Raw genomic sequence first — 19,313 nt, 5'->3', positions numbered from 1 at the left:
GACTGAACCAATTCAAAATCCTTCGATGTGACAATAAGATGCCGCAGAAACGCCGAAGTCTGTATCAGGGCCAATCGGAAGACGTGAAAGTGCGTCCACATTACCATGTTGAGCTGTCGGACGATACACATTCTCGTAATGGTATTGAGACAACGAGAAAGCCCATCTTTGCAATTTCTGGGCAGTTCGTGAGGGAACCGGTTTTGTCGGACGAAACAAGGACTGCAATGGCTTGTGATCTGTTACTAAGTAGAATTTTCTGCCATACAAATAGTGGCGGAATTTGGTGACACTATACACAATAGCGAACGCCTCTTTCTCTATTTATGAACACCGTCTGATTCGAAAGCAATACACCTTTCTTCATCACCAAAGATGTGCTAAAGGACTGCATTGATTCCATAAGAGGAAACGCAACTTAAAACACAACTGGTTTGTTAACCAATCATCGAACACTGAGCAGTGCGTCTTTAAGTTTTTGAAAAGCTTCTTGGCACTCATACGTCGAAACAAAGGGGACGTTCTTGCGACGCAAGCGATGCAATGTGTGGTGTCCTACACACTCGTCTGTTTTAGGGTGCCTAAAAGATGCTGCTTTCTCGGATAGCTACACAAAGATTCAAGGAAGTCAGATTAATGGTTCAAATGTCTCTGAGCACTATGGGACCTAACTGCTGAGGTCATTAGTCCCGTAGAACTTAGAACTACTTAAACCTAACTAACCTAAGGACATCACACACATCCATGCCGGAGGCAGGATTCGAACCTGCGACCGAAGCGGTCGCGTGGTTCCAGACCGTAGCGCCTAGCACCACTCGGCCACTCCGGCCAGCGAAGCCATATTAATGGTTGTTATTATAATAAAGTAGAGTGACAAAACTTTGGTTTACAAGAACGTGTCGCAAGCAGTCGCAAGCAGCCAGTGTCCTTCGCTATATACGAGGGTTGTCCAGAAAGTAAATTCCGATCGGTCACGAATTGGAAAACATTGGGGAAATCCGGTAAAGCTTTGCACAGATGTGTTGGACAGTGTCTCTAGTATGCCCGTAGATCGTGTCGCGTCGCTCTTTTCAGTTTTTAGTGAACGGTGAACACGTAAAGATGCGTAGGGAATAGCGTCTCCCGCCACGTATGAGGGCCTGGTTAGAGATTTCGCCTGTGTCATGCCGCCCACATAACATAACTGTCGAGCAGTTCCTTCTTCATGCCAATTCTCGGCCACACACTGCAGGGGCAAAGAAGACGCTCCTTCAGCGTTTCAGATGAGAAGTGTTTGGTCGCCCACATTACAGTCCTTAACTGGGTCCTTTTAGTCTTATCTGTGTTCATAAGAACCGTTGGCTATGAACTCAAAATTCTTCGACAGACAAAGAGCTGCAGACCAGTGCAGATAGCTGGCTGAAAACACAGGCGGCTGCTTTCTATAATGAGGATATTGGAAGGTTGACAGAACACTACGACAGAACTCTAAGTTGGGAATGAGACTACGTAGAGAAGTAGGTGGAAGGTGTACCTGACTGTTGCAAATAAAACGTTTCTGGTGTTCATTGTGGTTTCCATTTCGCAACCGATCGGAACTTACTTTCTGGACAACCCTCGTACAATGTCCATTCAGGTGGTTCACACTTGTTCTCTACATTTACATCTACATCTGCATCCATACTTCGCAACACACCTGGCGGTGTATGGCGCAGGGTACCCTGAGTACCTCTATCGGTTCTCCCTTCTATTCCAGTCTCGTATTGTTTGTGGAAAGAAGGATTGTCGGTATGCTTCTGTATGGGCTCTAATCTCTCTGATTTTATCCTCATGGTCTCTTCGCGAGATATACGTAGAATGGAGCAATAAAATGCTTGACTCTTCGGTGAAGGTATGTTCTCGAAAATTTAACAAAAACTCGTACCGAGCTACTGAGCGTCTCTCATGCAGAGACTTCCACTGGAGTTTATCTATCATCTTCGCAACGCTTTCGCGATTGATCCTGTAACGAAGCGCGCTGCTCTCCGTTGGATCTTCTCCATCTCTTCTATCAACCCTATCTGGTACGGATCCCACACTGCTGAGCAGTATTCAAGCAGTGGGCGCACAAGCGTACTGTAACTTACTTCCTTTGTTTTCGGATTGCATTTCCTAAGGATTCTTCCAATGAATCTCAGTCTGGCATCTGCTTTACCGACGATCAACTTTATATGATCATTCCATTTTAAATCATTCCTAATGCGTACTCCCAGATAGTTTATGGAAGTAATTGCTTCCAGTTGCTGACCTGCTATTTTGTAGCTAAATGATAAGGGATCTATCTTTCTATGTACTTGCAGCACATTACACTTTTCTACATTAAGATTCAATTGTCATTTCCTGCACCGTGCATCAATTCGCTGCAGATCCTCCTGCATTTCAGTACAGTTTTCCATTGTTACAACTTCTCGATACACCACAGCATCATCTGCGAAAAGACTCAGTGAACTTCCGATGTCATCCACAAGGTCATTTATGTATATTGTATAGATTCATAAGTCACTTCTATCGTTAATATCACTGTTCTTCTATTCCTCTCTTCTAGTGCCTATGCTACTGTCCGTCTTCTACTGTTCGCCCGAGGCTGGCAGGAGCGGCGCTTATATTTTCTTCTTGTAGAGGCCGCTCCTGTAGTGGTGACGTCCTATTCAGCTTGCTGTTGGTTGACATCGTCTCACAGCCGTCTCTGCTCTTGCGTTCTTCATCTTCGCACCGGGGCGCTTATCGTTACCCTGAAACACAATTGATGTACGATTTGTGCAGCACTGGGTATGAACCGAATAACCGAATATAATAGTTCATTTTCCCTAAAACTGTCTGAAATTCTGGGACATTGCGAGGAACTGGCAAGTCACGTATGGCTGTCAAATGTCACTGAAGAGGATGTACACCTTGGCTGTTTATGACATTACCAAGATTCTGCAGCTGAAGTTAATTACACTTGTCCAGTCTACACTTTCGTTCCGCATCAGATAACACACGAAATAAAGCACGTAAATTTGCAATGTGTGCTTCATGTGTACGACCAGGTACGACAATATCGTCCAGATAGTTTGAATAGTTTGGTACTTGAGCATTCATCTGTTCCAAACACCGTTGGAAGATAGTCGTTGAGGAAGCAGTGCCAAAAGGCAGACACAAATATTTAAACAAGCCCAAATGAATGTTCACAACACGAACTTTTAAGATTCTTCATCTAGTTGTATTTGAAGACATGCCTCGTGCAAATAAATTTTTGAAAAGCAGCGACCAGCGCCTAATTTGCCCATGAGATCGTCTGTGCGTGGCAATGGATCTAAGTATCTATAACAGTTTGTGGGTTGACTGTGGACTTAAAGTCAACACAGACGCGAATGTGACGTGAAGGCTTGGGGAGCAGAACCAGTAGACTCGCCCAGTGACTGGCTTGTATGGGTGCAATAGCTCCCCAGTCCTGCACTTCTTTGAGTAGACACCCTGTCCCGTAATGCAAATGGAAGTGTTCTGGGCCGGCAAACATTCAGCTGAGCATTCTCTTTCATAGTAACATGTGCAACGAAAGTCTTAGCCTTGCCTAAAACTTCAGAAAAGAGTAGATGGAATTCTTTCAGCAAGCTAGCTACACTGTCTTTAGAGTTGATTGTAGTCACTGACAACACATTGTCCTGAATTTGAAAGCCAAACAAATCAAACGAATCAAAGCCAAATATGTTCTCACACTCACGAGATTGTAGCACAGTGAAAGTCAAAGTTTTCATATGCGAGTGATACGTTGCAGGCAAAGTACGTTTTCCGAGAATGGGAATGTCTTGTCCATTATTAGACATCAGGTGCATGCTAGTTTTAGACAGGCATGGGGAGCCTAATAGTTCATTTGTGTTACGATTCAGTAATGTAAAAATGGCACTAGTGACCAGCCGAAATTTCACACGCTGTCCATTAATTTGCAAATGAACAAGAAGCTCGGTGGGCTGGCATAACACTGAAGAAACGGTTCACTTGCTAGTTTTACTAATACCTGCAGCAGCCTTTGCTTATACCGCATTTATTTCACGGGCCTGTGAATAGATTCATGTGAGTGAGCAGAATTCTTATGTTTGTTCCATTGCGAACATACAGATTTAAGTGATGTTTCTTGCCACAAGCGAAACACTGTGCTTGTCTGGGTGGGCAGTCTTGGCATTTGTGCTGTAAACAGCACCGAGGGTGTGACTGAATTCTGTTCACCTGTTTCGGGAACTGTTGACACGGCGTGGCATACATGGCCTGTTGCTGCCTAATGGGCTCGTTGTTAACAAGGGACGACTCAGTCCAACAAATCGGTGGCTGCTCAAATGAAGCAGCCGACATGGCACCTGAATCGTACTGATCTGGAATTTTAACTACGTGCTGAAGTTACGGGTCGGACTGTTTCAAAATCTGTTCTCTGAGTTTGATATCAGTAACATTGTACAAGATCACATCACGCATTGTAACATTTGAATATAAAGCATATTTGTGTTACCTGCGGTGCTTCTATCACTTGCAGCTGAGGTGCCTGAGCAGGGGGTGTGAAAGGTGGGTTGCTCACTTTGGACTACGCAAATGCAAGAAACAGACAACCCAAAGAAGAAAAATAAGCACACAAGCAAAGTAGATTTTTGCAACGCCCACCTCAAAGACTAATTAGAAAAAACACTAGATGCGACACTTAATACTGCAAACATACTGCTGCAAAGAAAAGACAAGGTAGAATTAAGGCGCCAGCAAAACACAAAAGGCCACGGAAAAGCAGACTCGGTGGTGGCTGGTTAACAGGTTGCCGCTATAGGAGTCGTTTATCATCTCGTCGCCAAGTGTTAAATCAAGCCATGCCGTCAATATTGGGGTGTCTACATAACCTACTTTCTCGGATCTCTCGACAACATTCAAACAAGTCGTATTAATAAGATTTTTTTTACAAATGATAGAGATTAAAATAATTAACTCTGTCCATTACACAGATATGTCGCAGGCAAGGGGCCACACGCAAAAAAGAAATGTTCTTCGGTTTAAACTATCCTAAATCAAGGCTACACAGGTCACTAGTCTTCATGCTGTTCTTGAACTGGGTCGCGTTCAGTCGGACGCGGCGCTTTACCTAGAGGCGGCTGTTGTCGTGATGTCATCCTTGAGAGAGGTCGGTCAGCGTGCTATTGGCCGATGTCTTCTTACAGTAATCTCTTCTCTTTCGTTCCTGACTTTACTCCGTAACATTACGTAAATACTATTTTGAACATTCGGTTGATTTTGAAAGTAGTATTTTTGATTATAGCTTTTAATTTGACTTTTGTTAGAAGTAATTTCTTGCCGACTAAAATTCCCACCCTTTATTCAGATTACTGCGTACATACGCACATTGTACTTCAAGTTACAGAATTTCCAGTCGTAATTCTTTAATGTTCCTTTGCTGGTGTATACTGTGCGCTGCTCTCGGGAAATTAAAAAAAAATGTATGTCAACAGAAGGTAAGTGACAATGTAGTTTAGGGCCAGCAATTTCTTTGCCACTTCAGTCGCGTATTTATTTTAGTCAGCTTATAGAGACAGTTAGCTTTAGTTGGTAGACATTGTTGAGCAAGTCCTTGCGCAATTCAGTATAGTCAGAGCTTTCCACAGTACACGAGTTTATGTTAGGCATTAGTTTGTTGGAAAGTTGTGATAAGTTCCGTAGGTCCAAACTGCTGAGATCCTTGGTCCCTAAGCTACCACACTACTTAGTCTAACTTAAACTAACTTACGCTATGGACAACACACACACCCGTGTCTGAGGGAGGACTCGAACCTACAATGGGGGAAGCTATACGAACTACGACAAGACGCCCTACACCGCGCAGCTACCCCTATCGGCTACCCCACGCGGCGTTAGTTTGATAATCATTTTTGAGAAGTCTTTGTAGACAGTTTTAGGAAGATTCACTGAGGTATAAAGGAGCAGACAATCCGTTAAGGTATACTTGTCGACCTTTATGCACAGGATAGTTCACTGGATCTTTCTGAAATATGTAGTCAGATAGCATTGGCTTTCTCGAAAGCAAGAAGACAGATGTGACTATTTTTGCTAACGTTGTACTTCTTTTTAGGCACTGTAATACATTTAAAATTTTTGTATCTAATTTGTGAAATTTCCGTGCAGATACGTGTGACGATTATTGATAATTTGATTACATACACCTTCCATCTATGAATACCTCATTTATTGTTGAGAATTTTAGTGTATTATAGTATCAAGAAAGTGTTTCTCTCCGTACTTTGGTCATTATGTAGTAATTTGTTTATCTCATAACAAAATTTCATCATGTTTGACGAACGGATAAGAACGTGAAATTTCGTTGTAGCACAAGACATAACGAATGTAGCAAAATAATGATTCAGTATAGAATGAAACGAACTATCTTCAACAATTAGCAACAACCAGTGATTTACATGACATCGCAGGAAATATAGCGGATCTGCAATTACAAACAAACTTAGCGACAGCTGATGATACAGAAAAAACGAGGAATAGTGAAAAAATAAATTCTGAAGAAGAGTCGGTACGCAACAAGTCGCCACAGTGTTGCAAAATTTTACAAATGATGACAGATACATCAGAATCAGGCCTTGCGTCAGTTTTTTTTTTTTTTTTTGAACGAACGCAACCAATATCACACTATGTCAACAATAACGTTGAAACACACTGAGTGAATCGAACAAATTTTCTAGAATATGCTTAAAAAAATGAATTCAATCCATAGTGGATACTTTTGAACTCTGTGAACGTTCCTTTATAGCGTGTAGAAAAATTTCCGCTACCAGTCACAATAAAAGATTATTTATTCGACACACGACCGGTTTCGGGTTTGTGCCCATCCTCAGGTGTTTTTACGTTCATGTACATTCTTACACTGCTAGAGACCACTTTAGAAATATATATATATATATATATATATATATATATATATATATATATATATATATATATAAAAATAAGTTTGCTGGTGACTAAACAGATACAAGTGGAACAATTGTAAGTGGCAAAGCAGCATTTGTCGAAGATATATCTGCACTTACATAAAGATGAAGCATCATTATTGTAATTAAGCTGTGGTGATAGTTGTTCCACTTAGTTGCATATTGGTTATCATTTTCACGGAAATATTTCAGTTTTATGAAGTTTAGATGCTTATTTCACTATTAAGACGTGCACTTGTGAAGTACACTGTGTTTATATACAAACATGTAGGCTGTGGTCAAAGAACTTAGAAGTAGGAGGTGTAAAGATGTTGCTCATACTGAAACATGTAGATTATGGTCAGAGAACCCCATAGGAAGTGCAAGGATGTTGCACATATAGAAATTTAAAAAGCTATTATAAACTGCTAAGTTATTTTGATCCAAATTATGAAATGTTTTGGCCCATATTTTTGTCAGAGATCTTAGATTTAGGAAGTACAATGATGTTATATACATATGAAATTACTAAAAGCTATTGAAAATTACTAATTGACAGTTAGAATTGTTTTGAGCCATACTGTTGTCAGATAACTTAGATCTAGGAAGTAAAATGATGTTATACAAATGAAATTTTGAAAGCTGTTACAGATTACGAAAATAGCAGTTAAGGCCTGTGTTTACAATATGACTTTTACAAATTACGACAATGACACGTGAACTGTTGTATGATTGCTACATCGGATTTCCCTAGCACATTACTTTGTTATTATTTCAGAGGATAACGAGTTTTTGAATATTTCATGAACTATGTGGATGTAAGATTTGTTTGTGAACTCCAGTTGTTCGCTGAGAATAAGGTGTGGTGAGTTACAGCTGTGGATGTAAATTTCTACCTCTTCGAGCAGGGTGATTTTCTTTCCTTTGTTTACAGTGTGTAGTATTTATAGGTTGTCTGTAATGGCTGTGGATCGGTGACCATGCTCTTTCAGATGCACTGCCTTAACTGCTATTTTCGTAATCTGTAACAGCTTTCAAAATTTCCGGTGTATAACATCATTGTACTACCTAGATCTAAGTTACCTGACAACAGCGTGGCTCAAAACAGGTCTAACTGTCAATTTTTAATTTGTAATAGCCTTTTGTAATTTCATATACAAGGTGTACAAATTTGCTTCCGCCGTTTGCCGATAGGTGGCGACAACGATAAGTAACAGTCGAAAGAAACAGCTCGCAGACTTCAGGTAGTTAGCTTGGACGTCGGTCAACACAACCTCATTCAAACATTAGTCGATTTGTGTCTGCATCATAAAGTTGTTCTTCATTGAAAATGTCAGTTTTTGACTCTTATTATCGCCATTTGTGGGAGATGTTACCGTTTTGTTTCAATATGAAGAAAACAGCGCTGAGTCTTATCGAATGCTCTCAAGTAAGTTTGGTAGGGACGCTGTTTGTGAAAGAAAGTATCGTGAGTGGTTTCAACGCTTCAAGAACGGTTACTTTAATGTCGTAGACCAGAATAGTGGTGGAAGAGAGAATGTTTTCGAAGATGCAGAATTGGAGAAATTGCTGGGTGAAGACTCGTGTCAAACTCATGAAGAATGGGCACGATTAGTGGGAGTGACACATCAAGCCATTTCAAAACGTCTCAAGGCTATGGGCATGACTCAGAAAAAAAGGAACTTGGGTCCCGTGTGAGCTGAAACCAAGAACGTTGAACGGCGTTTGTGTGTTTGTGAACAGTTGTCTCAGAGGCGAAAACGGAAGGGATTTCTGCATCACATTGTGACAGGGGGCGAAAAATGTGATCATTACGATAACCCTAAAGGCAGAAAGTGATGGGGATATCCCTGCCATGCTTCCATGTCGACGGCCATGCTTTGCATTTTATGGAACCAGCTCGTCGTCGGGTACTATGAGGTGTTAAAACCAAGTGAAACAATCGCAGGTGCCCGTTATCGGATGCAATTAATGCGTTTCAGTAGAGCATTAAAAGACAAACGGCACCAGTACAGCGAGGGGCACGATAAAGTGATCTTGCACCACGAAAACGCTCGACCCCACGTTGCCTAAGAGGTCAAAACGTACTGGGAAACGTTAAAATTGGAAGTCCTACCCTACCCGCCGTATTCTGCAGACTTTGCTTCCTCTATCACCTGTTTAGATCAAGGGCGCATGGCCTGGATGACAAACACTTAGGATCTCATGAAAAAGTCACAAATTTGGTAATTCGTGTATCGTTTCAAAAAATGAACAATTTTGTCGACGTGGGACTCGTACACTGCCAGAAAGATGGGAGAAAGTAGTGGTCAGCGGTGGAAAATACTTCGAATCATTTATGTGTAACCAATTTGTCTCATTAACGCCTCAAATTTTGGAGAAAAAACGGCGGAAGCAAAAATGTACACCTTGTCTATAACAATCATTGTAATTCCTAGATCTAAGATCTCTGACAAAAATGTGGAGCAAAACATTTCATAATGTGGATCAAAAAACCGTCGCAGTTAATAGATTTTTAAGTTTCTATATGTGAACATCCTTGCACTTCCTATGGCTAAGTTCTTTGACCATAACCTACATTTTTGTATATAAAAACAGTGTATTTCATAAGTGCACGTTGTAAACTTTATATAACTGAGACGTGGATGTAAAAATGATAACAAATGTGCAACTGAGTGGAAAAACTGTCACCACAGCGTAATTATATTGATGCGTCATCTTTATGTAAGTACAGATCTATTTTTTACAAATACTCAGGACGCGACTGGAGCTTAACGGAATACTTCAAATGGTTGAAATGGCTCTAAGCACTATGGGACTTAACATCTGAGATCATCAGTCCCCTAGAACGTATAACTACTCGAACCTAATTAACCTAAGGACATCACAAACATCCATGCTCGGGGCAGGATTTGAACTGAATATTCACTGATGTAACACATGTAGAATGTTCACTGGCTAGTAGTGTGGTCAGCTGCATCTGTGAATTATTTAAACCAACCATAGAACAAAACTGAAAGAGTTACACGTAACTCATTACAGTCACTCGACAGACAGTGGCATCCTTCTAGTTTGAATATGTTCACCCCACGACTGCCGAATACGATTTAGTCTTCCACGATCACAGTTCATATTCTAACTTTCTCTCGAGGGAAACAAAAATTTTCGATTCCGGATTACTAATTCCCATTCACTCCCATGAACCATGGACCTTGCCGTTGGTGGGGATGCTTGTGTGCCTCAGCGATGCCGATAGCCGTACCGTAGGTGCAACCACAACGGTGGGGTATCTGTTGAGAGGCCAGACAAACGTGTGGTTCCTGAAGAGGGGTAGCAGCCTTTTCAGTAGTTGCAGGGGCAACAGTCTGGATGATTGCCTGATCCGGTCTTGTAACACTAACCAAAACAGCCTTGCTGTTGTGGTACTGCGAACGGCAGAAAGCAAGGAGAAAATACAGCCCTTACAATTCCTGGAGGCATAAAGCTATACTGTATGATAAAATGATGATAGCGTCCTCTTGGGTAAAATATTCCTGAGGTAACAAAAGTCCCCAATTCGAATCTGCGGACGGGGACTACTCAGGAGAAAAAAACTGGAGTTCTACGGATCGGAGAGTGAAATAATGGGTCCCTTTATGTGCCAGGTAGGTTAGAAAATTTAAAAACGGAAGTGAATAGGATTAATTATAGATACAGTGGGAATTAGTGAAGTGTGGTGGCAGGAGGAACTAGACTTCTGGTCAGGTGAATAGGGGTTATGAATACAAAATCAAATATGGGTAATGCAGAACTAACTTTAATAATGAACAAAAAGTAGGAGCGCGGGTAAGCTAATGCGAACAGAATAGTGAACGCGTTATTGTGGCCAAGATAGGCACGATGCCCACGCCTACTACAGTAGTACAAGTCTATATGCCAACTAGCTCTGCAGATGATGAAGAAATTGATGAAATGAATGATGAGATAAAAGAAATTATTCAGGTAGTGAAGCGAGATGAAAATTTAATGGTCATGGGTGACTGCAATTCGAGAGTAGGAAAAGGAAGAGAAGGAAACGTAGTAGGCGAAGATGGAGTCTGGTAAGGAATGAAACAGGAAGCCGCCTGGTAGAATTGTGCACAGATCACAACTTAATCATAGCTAACACTTGGTTCAAGAACCATGAAAGAAGGTTATATACATGAAAGAAGCCTGAAGACACTGGAAGGTTTCATGTAGCTTATATAATGGTAAGACAGAGTTTTGGGAACCAGATTTTAAATTGTAAGACATTTTCAGGGGCAGATGTGGACTCCGACCACTATGAACTACAGGTTAAGAAACTGCAAAAGGTGGGAATTTAAGGAGATGGGACCTTGCAAAAACTAAAAGAACCATAGGTTGTAGAGAGTTTCAGAGAGAGCATTAGGGAAAGATTAAAAAAAAGGGGGAAAGAAATACAGCAGAAGAAGAATGGGTAGCTTCGAGAGATGAAGTAGTGAAGGCAACAGAGAATAAAGTAGGTGAAAAGAAAAGTCCTAGTAGAAGTCCTTGGGTAACAGAGGATGTACTTAATTTAACTATTGAAGGAGAAAATATAAAAATGCAGTGAATAAGGCAGGCAAACACCTCAAAAATGAGATCGACATTAAGTGAAAAATGGATAAGCGAGGATAGCTAGAGAACAAATGTAAAGATGTAGAGGAATATATAACTAGGAATAGGATAGATACTGCCTACAGGAAAATTAAGGAGAGCTTTGGATGAAAGAGAACCACATGTATAAATATCAAGAGCTCCGATGGAAAATCAGTTCCAAGCAAAGAAGTGAAAGCAGAAAGGTAGAGGGAGTATAGAGAGGATCTATTTAAGGGCGATCTACTTGAGGACGGTTTTATCGAAATGGAAGAGGATGTAGATGAATATGAAATGTCAGATCTGATACTGTGTGAAGAGTCTGGTAGAGCGCTGAAAGACCTAAGTCGAAACAAGGCCCCAGGAGTAGACATCATCCCATTAGAATTACTGATAGCCTTGACAAATCTCTACTATCTGGTGAGCAAGATGTATGAGACAGGGCAAAATACCCTCAGACTTACAGAAGAAAATAATAATTCCATTCCAAAAGAAAGCAGGTGTTGAAAGGTGTGAAAATTACCGAACTATCAGTTTAATAAGTCACAGTTGCAAAATACTAAGACGAATTCTTTACTGACGAATGGAAAAACTGGTAGAAGCCGACCTCGGGGAAGATGAGTTAGGATTTCATAGAAATGTTGGAACACGTGAGATAATACTAACCCTACGACTTATCTTAGAAGATAGATTAAGGAAAGGTAAACCTACGTTTTTAGCATTTGTAGAAATAGAGAAAGCTTTTGACAATGTTGACTGGAACACTCTCTTTCAAATTCTGATGAAAGCAGGGGTCAAATACAGGGAGCGAAAGGCTATTTACAATTTATACAGAAAACACATGGCAATTATAAGGGTCGAGGGGCATGAAAGCGAAGCAGTGTATGGGAGGGGCATGAGACAGTGTTGTAGCCTATCCCCGATGTTATTGAATCTGTGTATTGAACAAGCAGTAAAGAGAACAAAAGAAAAAAAATCGGAATAGGGATTAAAATCCTTGGAGAAGAAATAAAAACTTTGAGGTTCGCTGATAACATTGTAATTCTGTTGGAGATAGCAAAAGACCTGGAAGAGCACCTGAACGGAGTGGATATTATCTTGAAAGGAGGATATAAGGCGAAAATCAACAAAAGCAAAACGAGGTTGTTGGAATGTAGTCGAATCATATCAGGTGATGCAGAGGGAATTAGAGCAGGAAATGAGACAACTAAAGTAGTAAATGAGTGTTGCTATTTCTGCAACAAAATAACTGATGATGTTCGAAGTAGAGAGGATATAAAATGTAGAATGGCAATGGTAAGGAAAGCGTTTCTGAAGAAGAGAAAGTTGTTAACATCGAGTACATATATTTACGTGTTAGGAAACCTGTTCTGAAAGTTTCTGTGTGAAGTGCGGCTATATATGGAAATGAAATATGGACGATAAATAGTTTAGATAAGAAGAGAATAGAAGCTTTAGAATTGTGGTGCTGCAGAAGAAAACTCAAGATTAGATGGGTAGATCACTTTAGTAATAAGGAGGTACTGAACAGAACTGGTGAGAAGAGGAATTAGTGGCAAAATTCGATTAGAAGAAGGTATCGGTTAGTAGGACATCTTCTGAGGCATCAAGGGGTCACCAGTTTAGTTTTGAAGGGCAGCGTGGAGGGTAAATATCGTAGAGAGAAACCGAGAGATGAATACACAAAGTAGATTCAGAAGGATGTAGGTTGCAGTAGATACTTGGAGATGAAGAAGCTTGCACAGGATAGAATAGCACGGAGAGCTGCATCAAACCAGTCTCTTGACTGAAGATCATAACATTACAACAACAACAATTCCCATCTAACTCTGTTCTTAGCTTACATTTCATGATTTCACTTAAGCGCCCTCTATGACTTATTCTAATTAGACAACTATTAACAGCAGCTTCCTCTTTCGGCTCAGTCTTGCAGCTACAGTAGAGCAACCAGGAACTTCTGCCAAATTTATATCGTCAACAGAGCTCTGGACAAGGCTTTGATAAATTGAATATTAACTAGGTAAAAAATTTGTAATCGACAGTATATTTTATCCAAAACATTCAAAGACGGTTAACTACTTTCTATGCCTCTTCCGTTTCTGTTTCTCTCTTTTCTTTTGTTTATGGTACACCTCAATTTTTAAGAAAAGCGTTCAACTTTTTAATAAATGCGTTTTCGTTACATAGTGTGGCTGAGGCCAGACAAACATGACGGTTTTACCACAAGTCACACCTTATTAAGTGCTATGGGAATCTTTAGGTGGTTCTACATGAACTGCAGTTCTACTGACCAGTATTTTAGCTGGTGCGTCACATTGCTCGGCTTATCGCAGTGCATGCTGCAAAAAAACCAAGCAACATCTCTTCAAAAACAGAAGACAACTTAAATATTGACTTTTACTTCAACGAGACCGAGGAGGAATTCTTAAATGAAGTCATATTTTAGGAAAAGGAGTGAAGACTTTGAGAATTGCATGTGATATCGTCATTCTGTCTCAGGTGTTAAATGATTTGGATCATCAGTTTAACGAAATGGAAAGATGTAAGATGACTATCAACGAATGTAAATGAGATTAACGGCGTGTGGTGGAAATAAATCATTCGGGGCTCGCGAATTATATAAGGAAGTGAGACACTAAAAGCAATGAAAGAGTTTTGTAATTTGGGTAGGAAAAGACAACTTCACTCATGGCACTCTAAAAAAGTCACGCTATGTCTGTACGGAGTTGAAACTCGGACTTAACATATGGGAGGGATGAACACACCGGTTTACATAAGCAGAAAAACTCAGCATTGCCAGATCGATCGCAGTGTTGTCAGTTTCATTACAATGGACGGTGAACGAAACGGAGAGGATCAAACTTGCAAAAGTAAGAAAATTATTTCTGAAGAAGGTAAATTCATTAACACCGAGTATACGTTTAAAAATTATTTTTTTTTCTGAGTTTATCCATGGACGGAAGTGAAATATGGACGATAAACAATTCAGACCAGCAGAGAAAAGAAATTTTTGAAGTGTAGTGCAACAGATGACTGCTAAAGACGAGATGGGTGGACACCTTAACTAATGAGAAGTTACTTAATCGAATTTGGTAGAAAAGAAATGTACCGCAAAACTCGATATTCATCAGGAAACAGTTGATAGGACATACCCTGAACCTACTGGAGAGAGTCACTCAGGTTATGAAGCAAAGTTTGTCAGTTCAAAGTTGTAACAGTGGAGCAAGGCCTTGACTGTAGTAAGCAGGATGCAGAGTTGTATCAAACTAGCGTTCGCACTGAACTCAACAATAACAACACGTAAGGGATGTGAGAAAAGTAAACTGACAACACGGCTAGCGATCTGGCAGCTCTGAGTTGTTCTGCTTATGTAGACTGGTGTGTTCATCCCTCTCATATGCTGAATTTGAGTTTCAGCTCCGTACAGATATCGTGTGATTTTTGAGAGCGCCATCCGTGAAGTTGTTTTCTCGCGCTTTGCAAAAATGGAACACCAGAATTTATAGCAACGTTATGCTGTCAAGTTTTGTGTTAAACCAGGGGAACCTGCGAGTGTGATGCATGAAAAGTTGAAACAGGCCTGTGGGGGACATTCCGAGTGTGACTTTGTAACACCTATATCGATTACAAGTAAGTTTATATTATGTAACTTGTGTCTGTAATTATGAAGTGTTTATTCTTTCTTAGTTAAGGTCACTCATTTGTGACAGGAAATTTAAAGTATTGTAATATACATATATGGAAAAACATAAATGGTTGTTTGTAATAATGAAATTTTATAATATGTGTAAGCTTATAAGATAAACAATATGTACTGGAAGCTGGTTCATGCGTAGGGCACTTGTACTGTGGAATGTGAGAGACGTAGGGAAGTCCTTCCTCAACAGAAGCGGCACGGTTCGATGTAAAAGGTGGTTTTGGCGGTAGAACTGGGCGGCTCCTTGGTGGGAACGGTACGCAGTCAGTGGCTAGCCGTTGCACGATACACATCAACGGTGCCAAGGGAGGCAATTGGGGGCAGCTTTACATGTAAATTTTTCCTTGGATGGGGATTTGGCTGTTGCTTGGTACTCTCGGCAATAAGGGATGATTCTAATAAGTTGAATATCCGTCGCAAAGAAGAAATTTTACAGAGCATTCAAACATCAAGAGCCGTGAGTACGTTTTAGACGCCACGTCGCCTGCCAGCACAACTCTGCCACTGCTCCACCGACTTTATGCATACAGCCACGTATCAGAGCATGGACCAGTTAAGTTCAGTGAGTGATTTTAATAATAATCCAAATGTTGTAAATCTGTCTTTGGGACCGTATCTTCTATCCTGATCATGAATATATGCAGGGTCCGGCACCGCTACTGTCGCAGGTTCGAATCCTGCCTCGGGAATGGATGTGTGTGATGTCCTTAGGTTAGTTTGGTTTAAGTAGTTCTAAGTTCTAGGGGACTGATGACCTCAGAAGTGAAGTCACATAGTGATCAGAGCTATTTTTTATGCAGGGTTTCAAATGACCTAATCATTTATTTATGTTTGTCAAACGTGCAAGGAAGTTAGAATATTGCTAAAGTACTCTCAGCTTATTGCAAAGTATCGTTTTGCAAAAGTACTGTGCCAGATTGTGTATATGTTACTGTCTAAAATACCTGCTCCACAGGAGAAAGAAAACTGGCGTTCTACGGATCGGAGCGTGGAATGTCAGATCCCTTAATCGGGCAGGTAGGTTAGAAAATTTAAAAAGGGAAATGGATAGGTTAAAGTTATATATAGTGGGAATTTGTGAAGTTCGGTGGCAGGAGGAACACGACTTCTGGTCAGGTGACTACAGGGTTATAAACACAAAATCAAATAGGGGTAATGCAGGAGTATGTTTAATAATGAATAGGAAAATAGGAATGCGGGTAAGCTACTACAAACAGCATAGTGAACGCATTATTGTGCCCAAGATAGATACGAAGCCCACACCTACTACAGTAGTACAAGTTTATATGCCAACTAGCTCTGCAGATGACGAAGAAATTGAAGAAATGTACGATGAAATAAAAGAAATTATTCAGATAGTGAAGGGAGACGAAAATTTAATAGTAATGGGTGACTGGAATTCGAGTGTAGGAAAAGGGAGAGAAGGAAACATAGTAGGGGAATATGGATTGGGACTAAGAAATGAAAGAGGAAGCCGCCTAGTAGAATTTTGTACAGAGCACAACTTAACCATAGGTAACACTTGGTTTAAGAATCATGAAAGGAGGTTGTATACGTGGAAGAACCCTGGAGATACTAAAAGGTATCAGATAGATTATATAATGGTAAGACAGAGATTTAGGAACCAGGTTTTAAATTGTAAGACATTTCCAGAGGCAGATGTGGACTCTGACCACAATCTATTGTTTGTGACCTGTAGATTAAAACTGAAGAAACTGCAAAAATGTGGGAAATTAAGGAGATGGGACCTGGATAAACTGAAAGAACCAGATGTTGTACAGAGTTTCAGCGAGAGCATAAGGGAACAATTGACAGGAATAGGGGAAAGAAATACAGTAGAAGAAGAATGGGTAACTCTGAGGAATGAAGTAGTGAGGGCAGCAGAGGATAAAGTAGGTAAAAAGACGAGGGCTGCTAGAAATCCTTGGGTAACAGAAGAAATATTGAATTTAATTGATGAAAGGAGAAAATATAAAAATGTAGTAAATGAAGCAGGCAAAAAGGAATACAAACGTCTCAAAAATTAGATAGACAGGAAGTGCAAAATGGCTAAACAGGGATGGCTAGAGGACAAATGTAAGGATGTAGAAGCTTATCTCACTAGGGGTAAGATAGATACTGCCTACAGGAAAATTAAAGAGACCTTTGAAGAGAAGAGAACCACGTGTATGAATATCAAGAGCTCAGATGGCAACCCAGTTCTAAGCAAAGAAGGGAAGGCAGAAAGGTGGAAGGAGTATATAGAAGGTTTATACAAGGGTGATGTACTTGAGGACAATATTATGGAAATGGAAGAGGATGTAGATGAAGACGAAATGGGAGATACGATACTGCGTGAAGAGTTTGACAGAGCACTGAAAGACCTGAGTCGAAACAAGGCCCCCGGAGTAGACAACATTCCATTAGAACTACTGACGGCCTTGGGAGAGCCAGTCATGACAAAACTCTACCAGCTGGTGAGCAAGATGTATGAGACAGGCGAAATACCCTCAGACTTCAAGAAGAATATAATAATTCCAATCCCAAAGAAAGCAGGTGCTGACAGATGTGAAAATTACCGAACTATCAGTTTAATAAGTCACAGCTGCAAAATACTAACGCGAATTCTTTACAGACGAATGGAAAAACTGGTAGATGCGGACCTCGGGGAGGATCAGTTTGGATTCCGTCGAAATGTTGGAACACGTGAGGCAATACTGACGTTACGACTTATCTTAGAAGAAAGATTAAGAAAAGGCAAACCTACGTTTCTAGCATTTGTAGACTTAGAGAAAGCTTTTGACAATGTTGACTGGAATACTCTTTTTCAAATTCTAAAGGTGGCAGGGGTAAAATACAGGGAGCGAAAGGCTATTTACAATTTGTACAGAAACCAGATGGCAGTCATAAGAGTCGAGGGGCATGAAAGGGAAGCAGTGGTTGGGAAAGGAGTGAGACAGGGTTGTAGCCTCTCCCCGATGTTATTCAATCTGTATATTGAGCAAGCAGTAAAGGAAACAAAAGAAAAATTTGGAGTAGGTATTAAAATTCATGGAGACGAAGTAAAAACTTTGAGGTTCGCCGATGACATTGTAATTCTGTCAGAGACGGCAAAGGACTTGGAAGAGCAGTTGAACGGAATGGACAGTGTCTTGAAAGGAGGATATAAGATGAACATCAACAAAAGCAAAACGAGGATAATGGAATGTAGTCAAATTAAATCGGGTGATGCTGAGGGAATTAGATTAGGAAATGAGACACTTAAAGTAGTAAAGGAGTTTTGCTATTTAGGAAGTAAAATAACTGATGATGGTCGAAGTAGAGAGGATATAAAATGTAGACTGGCAATGGCAAGGAAAGCGTTTCTGAAGAAGAGAAATTTGTTAACATCGAATATAGATTTAAGTGTCAGGAAGTCATTTCTGAAAATATTTGTTTGGAGTGTAGCCATCTATGGAAGTGAAACATGGACGATAACTAGTTTGGACAAGAAGAGAATAGAAGCTTTCGAAATGTGGTGCTACAGAAGAATACTGAAGATAAGGTGGATAGATCACGTAACTAATGAGGAGGTATTGAAAAGGATTGGGGAGAAGAGAAGTTTGTGGCACAACTTGACTAGAAGAAGGGATCGGTTGGTAGGACATGTTTTGAGGCATGAAGGGATCACAAATTTAGCATTGGAGGGCAGTGTGGAGGGTAAAAATCGTAGAGGGAGACCGAGAGATGAGTACACTAAGCAGATTCAGAAGGATGTAGGTTGTAGTAGGTACTGGGAGATGAAGCAGCTTGCACAGGATAGAGTAGCATGGAGAGCTGCATCAAACCAATCTCAGGACTGAAGACAACAACAACAACAACCTTTATCCATTAGATACACACGCGGTCAAAATTCCAAGATCTTCTCACACATTAACATTAGCTTTTTTCACAGCAGGTTAGTGTTACACGTGGCTTTTCCCGTGACAGGACTTAAGGTTAGGTTGTCAGGGAAGAGTTGCGTACACCAAAGCTAGTGCTATAACCTACTAAAAGTTGAAACAGTCCTATGGGGGACCTTCCGAGTGTAACCTATA

At 40.5% G+C, this 19,313-nt stretch overlaps 1 non-coding gene across 1 annotated transcript; it reads right to left on the bottom strand.

Moving 5' to 3' along the window:
* Positions 1-745: 745 nt before the first annotated feature.
* Positions 746-829, bottom strand: Trnap-ugg (transfer RNA proline (anticodon UGG)). The gene has a single exon. It is a non-coding gene; the product is annotated as a tRNA-Pro (tRNA).
* Positions 830-19,313: the final 18,484 nt, after the last annotated feature.

This window comes from Schistocerca gregaria, chromosome 2 (assembly GCF_023897955.1).
Source record: "Schistocerca gregaria isolate iqSchGreg1 chromosome 2, iqSchGreg1.2, whole genome shotgun sequence".
In the NCBI taxonomy this organism is placed as follows: domain Eukaryota; kingdom Metazoa; phylum Arthropoda; class Insecta; order Orthoptera; family Acrididae; genus Schistocerca; species Schistocerca gregaria.
Note: the sequence above shows the minus strand (reverse complement) of the source record. Positions and strands in the feature narration are given on the sequence as shown.